This window comes from Phascolarctos cinereus, unplaced genomic scaffold (assembly GCF_003287225.1).
Source record: "Phascolarctos cinereus isolate Bilbo 61053 unplaced genomic scaffold, phaCin_HiC Scaffold_4;HRSCAF=312, whole genome shotgun sequence".
Taxonomy (NCBI): Eukaryota; Metazoa; Chordata; class Mammalia; order Diprotodontia; family Phascolarctidae; genus Phascolarctos; species Phascolarctos cinereus.
Window position 1 is genome coordinate 510,472,050 of NW_027555847.1, and position 12,920 is coordinate 510,484,969.

Consider the following 12,920-nt stretch of genomic DNA (forward strand, 5'->3'; position numbering starts at 1 on the left):
GTAACAAAGACCAAGTAACTGGTTAGAGCTTTCCTGGATGATAATTGTATAGGAGCATAAATAATGGCGAAATACATCAAAGAATCCCAGGCAACGTATTAGCTAGCAAATCTGCTTACTATGTTACCTCCACCAGCTGAGATTTACATTGCCATAGCAGCCTTCAGCCTTCTGGGTACAGAATGAAATATAAATATTTTTGGGCATGGCTTATGTGAGAATCTGTTTTGTTCAGCTATATGTATTTCTTATGAAGGTTGGACTTTTCATTCCCTTTTTGGGGAAAAGAGAAAGGAGAGGCAGGGAAAATGAATTTTTCTTCATTAAAAATAGTATTCATTAAAAATCAAAAGGATAATCGTGTCCCGTTAAAGGATTGGTAGAGATCTTGTTTTTCTTTATTGAAATGGGAAAGAGGTCATTCCTAATATCCTTTGAATTATAGACAGTTTTCTTCTATAGGTTCCTCCTGGAAATGCCATATTATGAAAAGCCTCAGATGTAGTGTTCACTTCACTTCGCTTCACTTCCACCTCATTCTGCATGCTCTTCTTCTTCCACACAGGATGCTTACCCTTCCCTCTTCTACCACTTCCCCCACCTCACATCTGCCTTACCCACCTCCCCCAGTTTTTAACTCCCCTTTATATTTTGTCTTCCCCTATTAGAATCAAAACTCCTTGAGAGTAGGGACTGTCTGATTTTCTTATTTTTTGTGTCCCCAGTGCCTGGCACATAGTAAGCACTTAATATTCTTCTATCTATCTATCTAATCTAATCTATCTATCTATCTACCTGTCTTTCTTTCTGTGTCCATCATCCATCTATTGTAAGTGTAGTCCAGGAGTAAATAGTTGTGTAAGTAGTAGAATTTTAATCTAGATTCTGCTATTTGCAGCCCGCAGAGGTCTCCACTACGCCCTACTCTGACATTTTTATAGTGCCCTAGATTTCCAAGAATTATGATTATGAAAAGAAACTAGGGTAGACCCTACCAAGCTAAGAGGCTTTGACTCTGGGCCGGATGTATGTCTTCTGAGAACTAATCTAGCCAGGCTTGGAGAGGCTCATCAATTAGTCAACAAACATTTATTAAGCACCTGTGACATACCAGGAAGTTAGCTAGGGGCTAGGGCTACAGAGGCAAAAATTAATGTCCCTAGGATCACGTATCAAGGGACAAAACATGTATACTTCTAAGTAAAAGTTAATTTTGGGGAGGAGATATAAACAGTCAGAGAGTTCACGAAAGTCATCATGGGGCAGATGCTATCCTTCATTTTTTTTGCTTTGATTTTTAAAATTTTTTCATTTCTTTTTATGGAATAAAACAAGCATTCCCATAATGTAGTATAATAAAAACGATGATTGCCCATGAAACTATAACTCTGTTATGTACAAGTTGCTATTCCTTTTAAATATATACTAAAGTTATCATGTAAATTTGTTTTTTCCCTCCCCCCACCCCAGAGATGGCTATCATTAGACACAAATATTTATATGTATATACATATGTATGTATATATATGCAAAATCATTCTATACATACTTCTATTTAAGCTACGTATACTAAAGGGATTCTAAGGGATCATAGTGAAGAAAAAGTATATTCTCTATATGAAATTAGAAGACAGAGAGTCATGTGTGAAGAACAAGAAAGCAGTTTAGCTAGATCAGAGAGTGTGTGAAGGAGAAGAATTTATAATAGGCCTGGAATGTAAGAATGGAGCCAAGTTGTTAAAGGTTTTAAACCACAGGTTGGTCACAAGGTGATGAGTTCTTCGGCTACAGAATCTCTCAAACATCTTTTACTGTGGCATTCCAATCTGAAATTGTGGAGAGAGTACCCATACTAATGAAATCACCTGAAGTGACCTTAGCCAAGATTATTAATCTCTCTGGGCCTCAGTTTCTTCCTCTGTAAAATAACGGAGCTGAACTACACTCTCTTCCTTAATCCTATTTCACCTGCATCTAAGTCTGACCCTGTTCTCATTCCTTGTTCATTATATAACAATCAAAGCAAACTACAGTTGGCTTGAAGCTCAACAAACAATTACACGTGGCAGTTGGGGACTGAGATACTAAAGAAAATTGAAATCCACAAACATCTCATCCAGCAGTTTCAAACTCCTTTCCCAATAAAACCTTTTTCTCAGAGCTAACAAGTGGTCAATTAACTGGTTTGAGTTTCATCTCCTCTTCTTCCAGTGGAGGTGTTAATTGCAGTTATGTGGCCAATGAGGAGGAGTGAGTGAAAGAAAGGCAAAGCACAGGGCCCATAGATCTTCCAACTCCATAATAAGTTCCTTAATATTATGTATGCCTGGGGGCACTGTGCTGCAGTGCTGGTGTTTTTGTTCCTTATGAACTCCTGTTAGCATCTTTTGGGACTCTATAGTTGCATGACACAGCCCAAAGTAGTTTTTGTAGCAATAAGGTATTGTTATGTAGAAAGCCTCTAGTCTGTCACAGGGTCGTTAAAAACATCAAGTGAGATAGATGCATAGATACATACATACATACACATATATACAAACATATACACATACATATGCATGTGTACATATACACATATATAATGTTTTGCAAACCATAAAACTATAAAAATATTCGCTATTTCTCATTTTACTGGTATAGCATTTAATTGGTAAGACTTGAGGGGGTAGTCATTTAAGGATGCCAACCCTCTCAAAATGTCACCAAGCCCGATCTTAATTTTTATGATTGTTGTTCTTCCATCCCCCGCAAAAAAAAAAATGTTTATTCTCCAGAAAGGGGGTGTCACAAATTCCATTTGAAGATAAAATTACTCATGGAGGCAATTCTATGCCCTAAATAACAGCCATGGAGCATATCTCCTTTCTTTAAAAAAGATTTATCTATTCTTCATGGCACAACTACAGTCAAAAAGAATAATAAATGGTTATTGTGCACAGCTCTGATGGCAAGGAAATTCATCCTTTGAAAATGGAAATCACCATTTCTGCTATAAATCAAGGGATGCCTGTAAGATTAATGACTGTGATCCAGTTCTGATGGAAGGAATGCATCAAAATACCTGATAACTTAAGATGCCTGAAGGAAAATTGGGTCTAATTTTTTCAACCCAATAATAATCTTCCACCATGCTACAGCACATAATTCATGTGGCTTTACAAACAAGAATTAATACATAAACCATCCCATGAGAAAAGTAAGGCTCACTTTCGAGTTAAAATGGAAGGATGCTAAGTGATGTTTCCCTTAAATATCTAAGCTAAAATAGATTAATTTACACTAGACATTAGAAAACTTTGGATGCTAATTGGAGACTTGGGACTTTGGAATGAAGCCCACCAAGATGTATTCTGCATTTGAAAGAAACTGAGTAACTGCACTTACTTTTACCTCAGGTACTAGGGCAGGGGGATGCTAGGGTCTACCTACCCCTTTTCCAGCACTATCAATGTTTCTTTTTTTTCCTCTCTCTGTCAAGGTATATTGGGGCAGGAAGAACAGATGGAATAGTGTGAACCAATTGCTGGGAGATAATAATAACTGCCATTTCTTTAGTGCCTTTAAGGTACAAAAGGCGGTTAGGTGGTGCAATGGGTAGAGCACCAAGCCTGGAGTTAGGAATATTCATCTTCCTGAGTTCAAATCTGGCCTCAGAAACTTACTAGTTGTGTGACCCCGGACAAGTCACTTAACCCTGTTTACCTCAGTTTCTTCATCTGTAAAATGAGCTGGAGAAGAAAATGGCAAACCACTCCAGGATCTTTGCCAAAAAAATCTCAAATGGTATCACAAAGAGTCAGACAGTATTGAAATGACCGAACAACTGAAAAAAGTACGAAAAATACATTATAAACATTATCTCAGTTAATTCTCACAATAGCCTTAGGAAGTAGGTTCTATAGACATTATTATACCCATTTCAAAGATTTTAAAAAACAAGGTTCACAGAAGTTAAGTGACTTGCCAAGGACCACTTGATTAGTACAAATTTTAAAGGTGAGAATTGAAATTGAGTCTCTCCTGACAAACAATTTACACTCATTCCACTACCCCATGTTGCCTCTACTTTCAATCCAATCATTATCTCACAATCCTGACCTCTCTCAAAAGGAGCATTAAATTTGCAGTCCTGTGTTCAAAACCAACTCTTCCTCAAGGCTACCTTTATGACCTTGAGAAAGTCATTTAAAGTCTCTGAGCCTTCAGTTTCCTTTTTAAAATGAAAGGTTTCACTAGAACACATTTGAAGTTCCTCCCAGCTCTAAATGACCCTATTCTTCACCTTCACAGGGTAACCTCAAACTTTCTATCAAATCAAATAAAATTATTGATGATTCTAGATGAATTTAAGTGGACAAAGCAGAAACAACTCTTTCCTAATCAAATCACCCTGAATTTTAGGGTATAGATCTTGGATAATGAGATGGACCCAGAATTGATTAGGAGAAGGAAAGTGGGACAAATTGCCTTTGGGAAATTATACAATGCATTTAATGATGCCAAGCTTCTTCCTGAACAAAGACCTCATCTTTTTAATATCATTTTCTCTTAAACAGTCCCTGATTGAGGTATATCAAGGCTATCCATTTTTCAGTCATTCTCATTACATGATAAGAAAAAGACACACACATATATACACATATACATGTGTGTGTTACATATACATGTGTGTATATAGTTTATTGAAGTCTTACTATATATATAAGCATTATATAATTCATTTGCATTTATGTATATATGCATTTATATAAATAAAAATATGCATAAGTATAAAAAATCATTTTCTCTTGACACCATATGACTATAAGTCACAGAATTCCAGGATCCCCAAAGAATTAAAAGTTAAAAATCACCTAGAGGACAATGGAGAGGTGTGAATAGGCTAGAACATATGACCAACATAGAACTGTGGAAGACATATGGTATAAGAGTAACAGTAGAGAGACCTACAACTTAGCATAGTGCCTGGCACATAAGAGGTGCTTAATATATGCTATTTGACTGACTGACTGATGAAGAGGAGAAGGATCAGTCATGGAGGAGAATGAAGGGTAACCAATGGACAACTCGTGTGTACCATTGATATGGACACGAGGTCAACAAGCTTAGACATATTAACATATTAGACATATGTTTGACAGATGCTCTCTAGAGGGTGTTTCAGAGAGCACAACCAAGGTTCTGACAAGATTAGAAAACACAAAGAGGTGATAATCTGCACCATTGGAAGGAATGCCCATAATGTTGACCATGGAATTATGTCCTTCAGCATTGAAGCTAGGGAGATCACTTGGTTAACAAAAAACACAAACTTTCTTGTGTTTTAGGAGATTTAAAATTAAAAAGTCACAAAAGATAGAGTGGGTGGGGGAAGAGACAGGATCTTTCAGGCTTTCAGGAATTACTGGTAGCCAATGTAACTTATAAAATTCTTTGTTATGTCCTTCCTCTTCTTGATCTCTTGATCTTCCTGCCTCAATCTACTAAATTCATAGCTCTGAAGTAGAAAGTGATCTCAACAATTACCTTCATTTTACAATTGAAGAAACTGTAACTTGTCCAATATCACATATATGGTCCTCTAACTTCAAATCCAGCGATCTTTCCACTGCAAAGTGCTGCCTTTCCTTTACTCTTAGATCTTTCTTTCCATCCTGATAGGGAAAACTTCATCTCCACGGCTAAGCTGGAAAGCAGAGGAATTCATTCCTTATGCCCTTTTCCTTTCTATTCTAGTATGGCATGAGATTTACATTTACTATCGATGTATTTATTGATCAAGCAGGTAGTTGGTACAGTAGACAGAGTGCCATGTCTGGAGTCAGGAAGTCTAATCTCCCTGAGCACAAATCTGGCCTCAGACACTTACTAGCTATATGACCCTAGGCAAGTCACTTAACTCTGTTTGCCTCAGCTTCCGCATCTGTAAAATGAGAAGGAAATAGCAAACCACTCCAGTATCTTTACAAACCACTCCAGCATCTCTACAAACCGCTCCAGCATCTTTCCAGACCACTCCAGCATCTTTCCAGACCACTCCAGCATCTTTCCAGACCCCTCCAGTATCTTTCCAGACTGCTCCAGTGTCTTTTTCAGACCTCTCCAGTATCTTTCCAGGCCACTCCAGTATCTTTCCAGGCCGCTCCAGTATCTTTGCCAAGATAACCTCACATAAGGTTATCATGAGTCAGACATGACTGAGCTGACTCAACAGCAATAAACACGTATTGATCACCTGGGACAGGACCCTATATGTGGCACCATTCCCACAAGCCTCTTGGCCTCTGATATGTAAAACTCCCCCTGATGATGCCCTGAGACAGTAAGCAATTTCATATAGGTTATACATGTTCAATCTTGTAAAGCATCCTACTATATTAGTCATATTGTAAAAGAAGACACAAACCCAAAGGGAAAATACATGAAAAAATACAGAAAGTGAAAAATAGCATTATTCCACCTGCATTCAGATTCCATCAGTTCTTTCTCTGGAGGTAAATAGCATTTTTCATCATGAGTCCTTTGGAATTATCTTGCATCAGTGTGTTGTTGAGAATAGCTAAGTCATCGTACAGTATTGCTGTTACTATGTATAATGTTCTGGTTCTGCTCACTTCACTTTGCATCAGTTCATTTAAGTCTTTCCAGGTCTTTCTAAAATCAGTCTGTTCCTCATTTCTTATAGAGCAGTAATAATCCCATTACAATCATATACTATAACTTGTTCAGCCATTCCCCAAATGATAAGCATCTCCTCAGTTTCCCATTCTTGCCAGTATAAGAAGAGCTGCTATTAATATTTTTGTACAAATAGGTCCTTTTCCCTTTTCTTTGATCTCTTTGGGATATAGACTTAGCAGTGGTATTGCTAGACCAAAGGGTATGCACTGTTTTAGAGCCCTTTGGACATAGTTCCAAATTGCTCTCCAGAAAGGATATCAGATTTGCTAGCAGTTTTTACTCGTATTATAGTATGAACTTCACACAAACGATGAATTGTTTCAAAAGATACATATCCCTTCAGTATAGAATCTGAAGGGACATGAAGATCATCTAGTCCAACCCCATCTTATTATATAGGTAAGGAAACTGAAGCTTAGAGAGGTTCAAATGATTGTGCCTATGGTTATACAACATGGTACATTGAAAAGAGTACTGGCTCTGCTATCAGAGGACATGGGTTCAATTCTTGCCTCTGATGCTTACTACTCAGGTAACCTCAAGCAAGTCACTTAACCTCCCTTAGCTTCAGTTTGCTCATCTTTAAAATGCATGTGTGTGTGTGTGTGTGCGTGTATATGAAATATGGCCTTTCATCTCTAAATTGATCATCCTATGTGTGCAAAATGTTATTTAAACTTCTTGACTCCAAATCTAATTTTCTGTCACTCACACTCTGCTACCTTAAATCATTATAGAATGCTGAATGAATTATTTTCCAGTATTCAGCTGCATTTTGTTAACTAGAAACACTTAAAAATACTTCACTGTTTGATTTATGGATTTTAGTTTGGAATTTCACTACTCCTTTCCCCCCACCTTTTCCCCTATTGACACTATTAACACAATTTATCTTATGCTCCATCCACAGAGAAACATAATACTTCTTTGGCTTCCTCTGTATTGAAAATAATTCTCCATAATAATAACACTCCAACTTATATCCTCATGCATTGAAATCATCCTTCATACTTTCCCAAGAAATTGAAACTTAAATGCATATCAATTTTATTCAACAACAGGGAAAAATCTTGTTTCTCATGTAATCAGCAGTAAAATGGTCCATAACATTTCCTGAGAGAATTAAGAATCACAAAATAAATTTCCGTATTCAAAAATAGATAGGTTCAGGCTGGAGAAAATAGCAATCATTGTGAAGGCTGTAGTGAAGCCTTGTATAAGATGAGATCTTTTTTATTCTAATAAATAAAAGATTGAGAGACAACATAGTATGGTGGATATAAAGCTGGCCTTAGATTTAGGTAGACTTCTTTTCAAATTCTGCTTCTGATGTCTACAATTTATGTCATTCAGGACAAGGCACAACCTATCAGTGACTCCAAGGAGCTCTTTAAGATAGCATTGATGAGCAGTTTCTGATCTGCATTAGGAGGAGTTTCCTTACTAGGAATTACCTACTCCCAGTGAAAGCATAGGTCCAGATTGGGGTGGAGGGAAAGACATATAGTTCATCCATGTTATAAAAAATTTCAATCTTGTAGAGTTTCTGAACACATTTTATAATGGAAAATGTTCTATAATGTGACTCTGTTCAATAAAGTAAGAATAAGTGATGTTGCATGTGAATCACTGAGCATCTTCCTGGAGCTTATAGACTTATAGACTCAGCTCTAACCTTAGTTATATTTCAGACCTTGAACCCAGTCTCTCAAAGAAAGAACAATATAATTGCATTCTTCAGTTGACATTCATCTCATTATAGTTGTATTCCAGATTTATAAGTGAGCAGATTACTCACTATGAAACTGGAACACAACAGTGAACATGATCTTAAAACTAGTAGCAAGCATTTCCTCCTTGGCTTTAAAGTAGTAAATATTTTCCTTTTGGTATTGCCCATTATCTTCCTCCTTCAATTTTTTTTTTCTTGCTTTTTGGCTAAGCAATGAGGTTAAGTGACTTGCCCAGGGTCACACAGCCAGTAAGTGTCAAGTGTCTGAGGCCGTATTTTAACTCAGGTCCTCCTGACTCCAGGCTGGTGCTCTATCTACTTGCACCACCTAGCTGCCCCCTCCTTCAATTTTTTAAAAAGAAAATGCTAACCTTTTGTGGTTTTGTTTCCATCCTATTATTGCTCTAACTACAAATAGACTGCATTTAATTCAGGTGGAACAATTTTTCATGGGTTGGAATTTTATGTGAGTTTAATCCATTTATTTTTATTCTACTGGATAGTGGGTAAAATAGATATTTTGCCTTCTCCTCTTTAGGGAGAATGATTGATAGATGATAGATAGACAGACAGACAGACAGACAGACAGACAGACAGACAGACAGATAGATAGATAGATAGATAGATAGATAGATAGATAGATAGATAGATAGATAATGAAACACAGAGCTAATTCAGGCAAATGAGGAAACACACTGGGTATCAGGAAGTTAAAGCACTGCCACTAATAAGCTACATGACTATGGGCACGTCATTTAATACTTGGGCCTCAGTTCTTTCATCAATAAAATGAGGAGATTGAACAAGATGATCTCTAAGGATGTTTCCAGCTATAACATTCTAAATCTGGTGAGAGTTTAATTGATTTTATATTTACCTGAAGGAATATATGTACTTGTTCTGCATACTCAAAAGAGACTGCTGGCTATGCTACTTAACAAGAATTCAGTGAATACTAATTGAAAATAATACACCAAACTCAAGTAATGAAACCCTCTCTGACCTCAACTTCTCAATTTCTTTATCTCTAAAATAAAAGGGCTGCAGAAAAGACTTCTAAGGTCTCTCCAAACTCCAAATATATTACATATAAATCTATGACCTAACATGCCACCAGAGAGTAACCTGAGGAATAGTTTGCTGACTTGCTCCAAGCCACTAAATTGTCTTAAAAACTGATCAATGATGATATTAAAATGCATTACATAGATTCTTGGGATTAGAAGGAACCTCAAAGGCCGTCTAACATAACAAGTACCTGAGCAAGAATCTCCTCTGTAATACATCTGACAAATAGCCTGTGTGTGAAGACTTTCAATGAGGGAGGATCACACGACACTCCCTTCCCTGCCACCCACCACAGCAGCCCGTTCCACTTTTGGATGGCTTGTATCATTGGAAAGGTGATTTTTTTTTCCTGACATCAAGGAAAACTGCTTCTTGGTTACTTTCACTCATTGCTCACATTACTTACGCTCTGGAGCCAAGTAGTCTGTCTTCCATGTGGAAAAGTGTTTCAAATACTTAAAGGCAGCTATCATGTATCCTTTAGGGTTTTTTCCCTTGTCAAAGCAAAACATCCCCATATATCCAACTGATCCATCTATCTGTCCACATTCCTCATTGAATGAATAAATGAAAAAGTGCTTCTTAAATATGTACTACGTGACAGACACAATGCTCAGCACTAGGGATATAGTGACAAACAGTGAGATAGTCCCTCTAGGAATATATAACACACGTAAAAGAATAGTGGCTGGGGAAGGGACTTTTCATTTTGGAATTCACAGGAATGGTTAGGTGATCCATAGGATGGTTAATTGGTATACCCTTTCCAAAAGCAATGGCATTATTGATTTGTCTGCTGTGTCCAGAGCGAGAAATGGAAAGCTGTGAGGAGGGAAGGGGGAAGAGTACTTGTGTGGTAGCATGACAGATGACAATATGGCCTTGGTGAGTAGCTGAGTAGGAGAAGAAGTGTAGGCTAGATACAGCAGTTTAAGTTTCCACCTGCTTATTCCCCAATTCAGACAGCTAAATCCTAGGGCCGGAGTGCTAAAACATCCTAGTGATATCTCCGGGAGCTGAGGGCATTGTTTTCTCAAAATCTAATACTCAGTATGCTGTTTTGAGTGGAGTGAACCAAGGACACGACACTAGCTGTGTGACCCTGTGCAAGTCATTTAACTCCCATGACCTCACACAAAAAAAGAAACAGAACTATTTGATATGAATTATAAAGAACTTTTTTTATCCTGACTGTATAATCCAGAGTAATAACTATTTCATCTAATTGTAGGTTATCTGCAAATTAGATAAGCACAATAAATATAATCAATCTCAACTAATACAGTGCTAAGGATCTGGCAAATTTTCCTGAAATATGACTGGATTTGCCCCACCCACAAACAGAAGTTCCTATCAACTGAACTATGTTGATATCAAACAATATGGGGAGACTCTAGAATCATACACGTGTCAGTCGTAGCAAGTTTATGCCAGAGAATGAGGGAAGGAATGAGAGAAGGGACTTTGGAGGATTTTTAAAAGAACCTTAATTATAGAGTGTTGTATGTTTAATCATATTGCATCCCTTCCGCTATATATACAAAGAAGTATAACGCTAAATTCTTCTTGGTTCTAGCTATAAAATATCTATGAAACAAAGGACATTCTTCATCCTAGAATAACAGGGTAATAAGAGTTTTAACCCATGTATAATGAATGATTGCCATGTGGTATCATGGCAAAAACGGGTATATATGTATTGATAGTAGTGCCAATGGACCTCACGTTGTGTTAGATTACTGTGCAATTGCTTTACTTGGTGTAAGAAGATGAACATATGCCATATTAGGCCATACCTCAAGAGGACAAACTCTAATAGAATAGTGGCTCCTGCCTGAGGCTTGCTCAGCTAGCATACAAAACTAATAGCGACAAGGTAGCCTAACGGATATACTGCTAGTCAAGAAGCCCTGATTTTAAATCCTACCTTGAACACTTGTTACTTCTGGGATTCTGAGTAGGTATATCAATCTCTTTCAGCCTCACTTTTCTCATCTATAAAATGGAGATAAATAATAGCACTTACATCACAAGGTTATTGTGAGGATCAAATAAGACATCCTATGTAAGCTACTATGTGAACCTTAAAGCACAAAATAAAGTTATTAGCAGAAATGGTGTGACTATATGGCTATCTTAGTACACTTAACCTTAACAATCAGTGAATTAGGGGGTGTCGACCCTAAGCATGCGAAGACTTTTCCCAAGGAATGGGTAGATGAGAACAATTTGTTCCAATGGCCACGAAGATAGTGGAAGCAAGTGCTGTGGAGCACTTAGAGCTTGGTCGGCCATTGAAGATGCCAAGGTCATACAGTGAATCCCAAGCCATCACCAGTTATCCTGACTCTTGTCTTGCCACTGGACTTTGATGACTCTGGAAGAGAGAATGAGGCTGATGACTTAGCCTCACTTAGAGCAAATCCACAGAAGAGTCAAGATATCAACCAGTGATGTCATTGGTCCTCTTCAAAAACAAAGGACAAAACAACAACAACCTTCCTGCAAGAAGCTCCTTATTCAACGTGGGTTTTTTACACTACAAAGGCATAATGAGATTGTTGAATTGAAGTCCTAGGATGATAGACTTAGATCAGGAAGGAACCTTAATGACCATTGAGTCCAATCCCCTAATTTTATAGAGGCTGCAAGTGTTTAAGTAATTTGCCCAGGATTCCACAGATAATATCTATCTAAAGCAAGGCAAAATTCAAACTTAGGCCTTCCTGACTCCTAGTTCATTGCTCTATTCTCTATAGCACCTACTGCCTCTAAATGTCTGGAAGTAATTTTAAAAAATATCATTTTTTTTGAGAGACAACTCTTCATGTTGTCTAGCCAATGATTCATATCATACCATATAGCTCTGTCAATATGTCCCTCATACCCAGTTTTTTCATGAATGCAGTAAACCTCACCACTTGTGCTAATTAAATGAAAAATGACAAAAGGTCATAAGAATAGGATATTGTCAAAGCAAAGGAGTTTTAGTCCTAAAACCAAACAATGCTAACAAAATCTTGCCTAATAGAAATTCTTAGGGAACCTGCTTTAAGGAATAGATAAGAGTGTTTTGTGAATATCTCATCATTTGTATGATTAAGTGACTGTGGAGGAAGAGTTTTTCTAAAGTCATGCTTGTTTCCCCTATGAAAATGCAATTTGCTCAAGCAAATTGATGGCATAAAGGTAAACCAGCCCGATCCCAGTGGGAATGATCACAGTCCACATCTGAATTAATTAGATTTCATTTCATTGTGCTTAATTTGCATGGTTCCTGCCCAGCTTTTGCTGCTGTAGAGAAATCATGTCAATGCTCCCCCCTTGCCTTCACCTTTGAGGAATGTTTTTGTAAGTGCTATTGAAAAGGTTCACTATGGAGTTTAATTAGGATTATAAAAAGAATGACTAGTGTTAGACTGCTTAATGTCAGGACTCA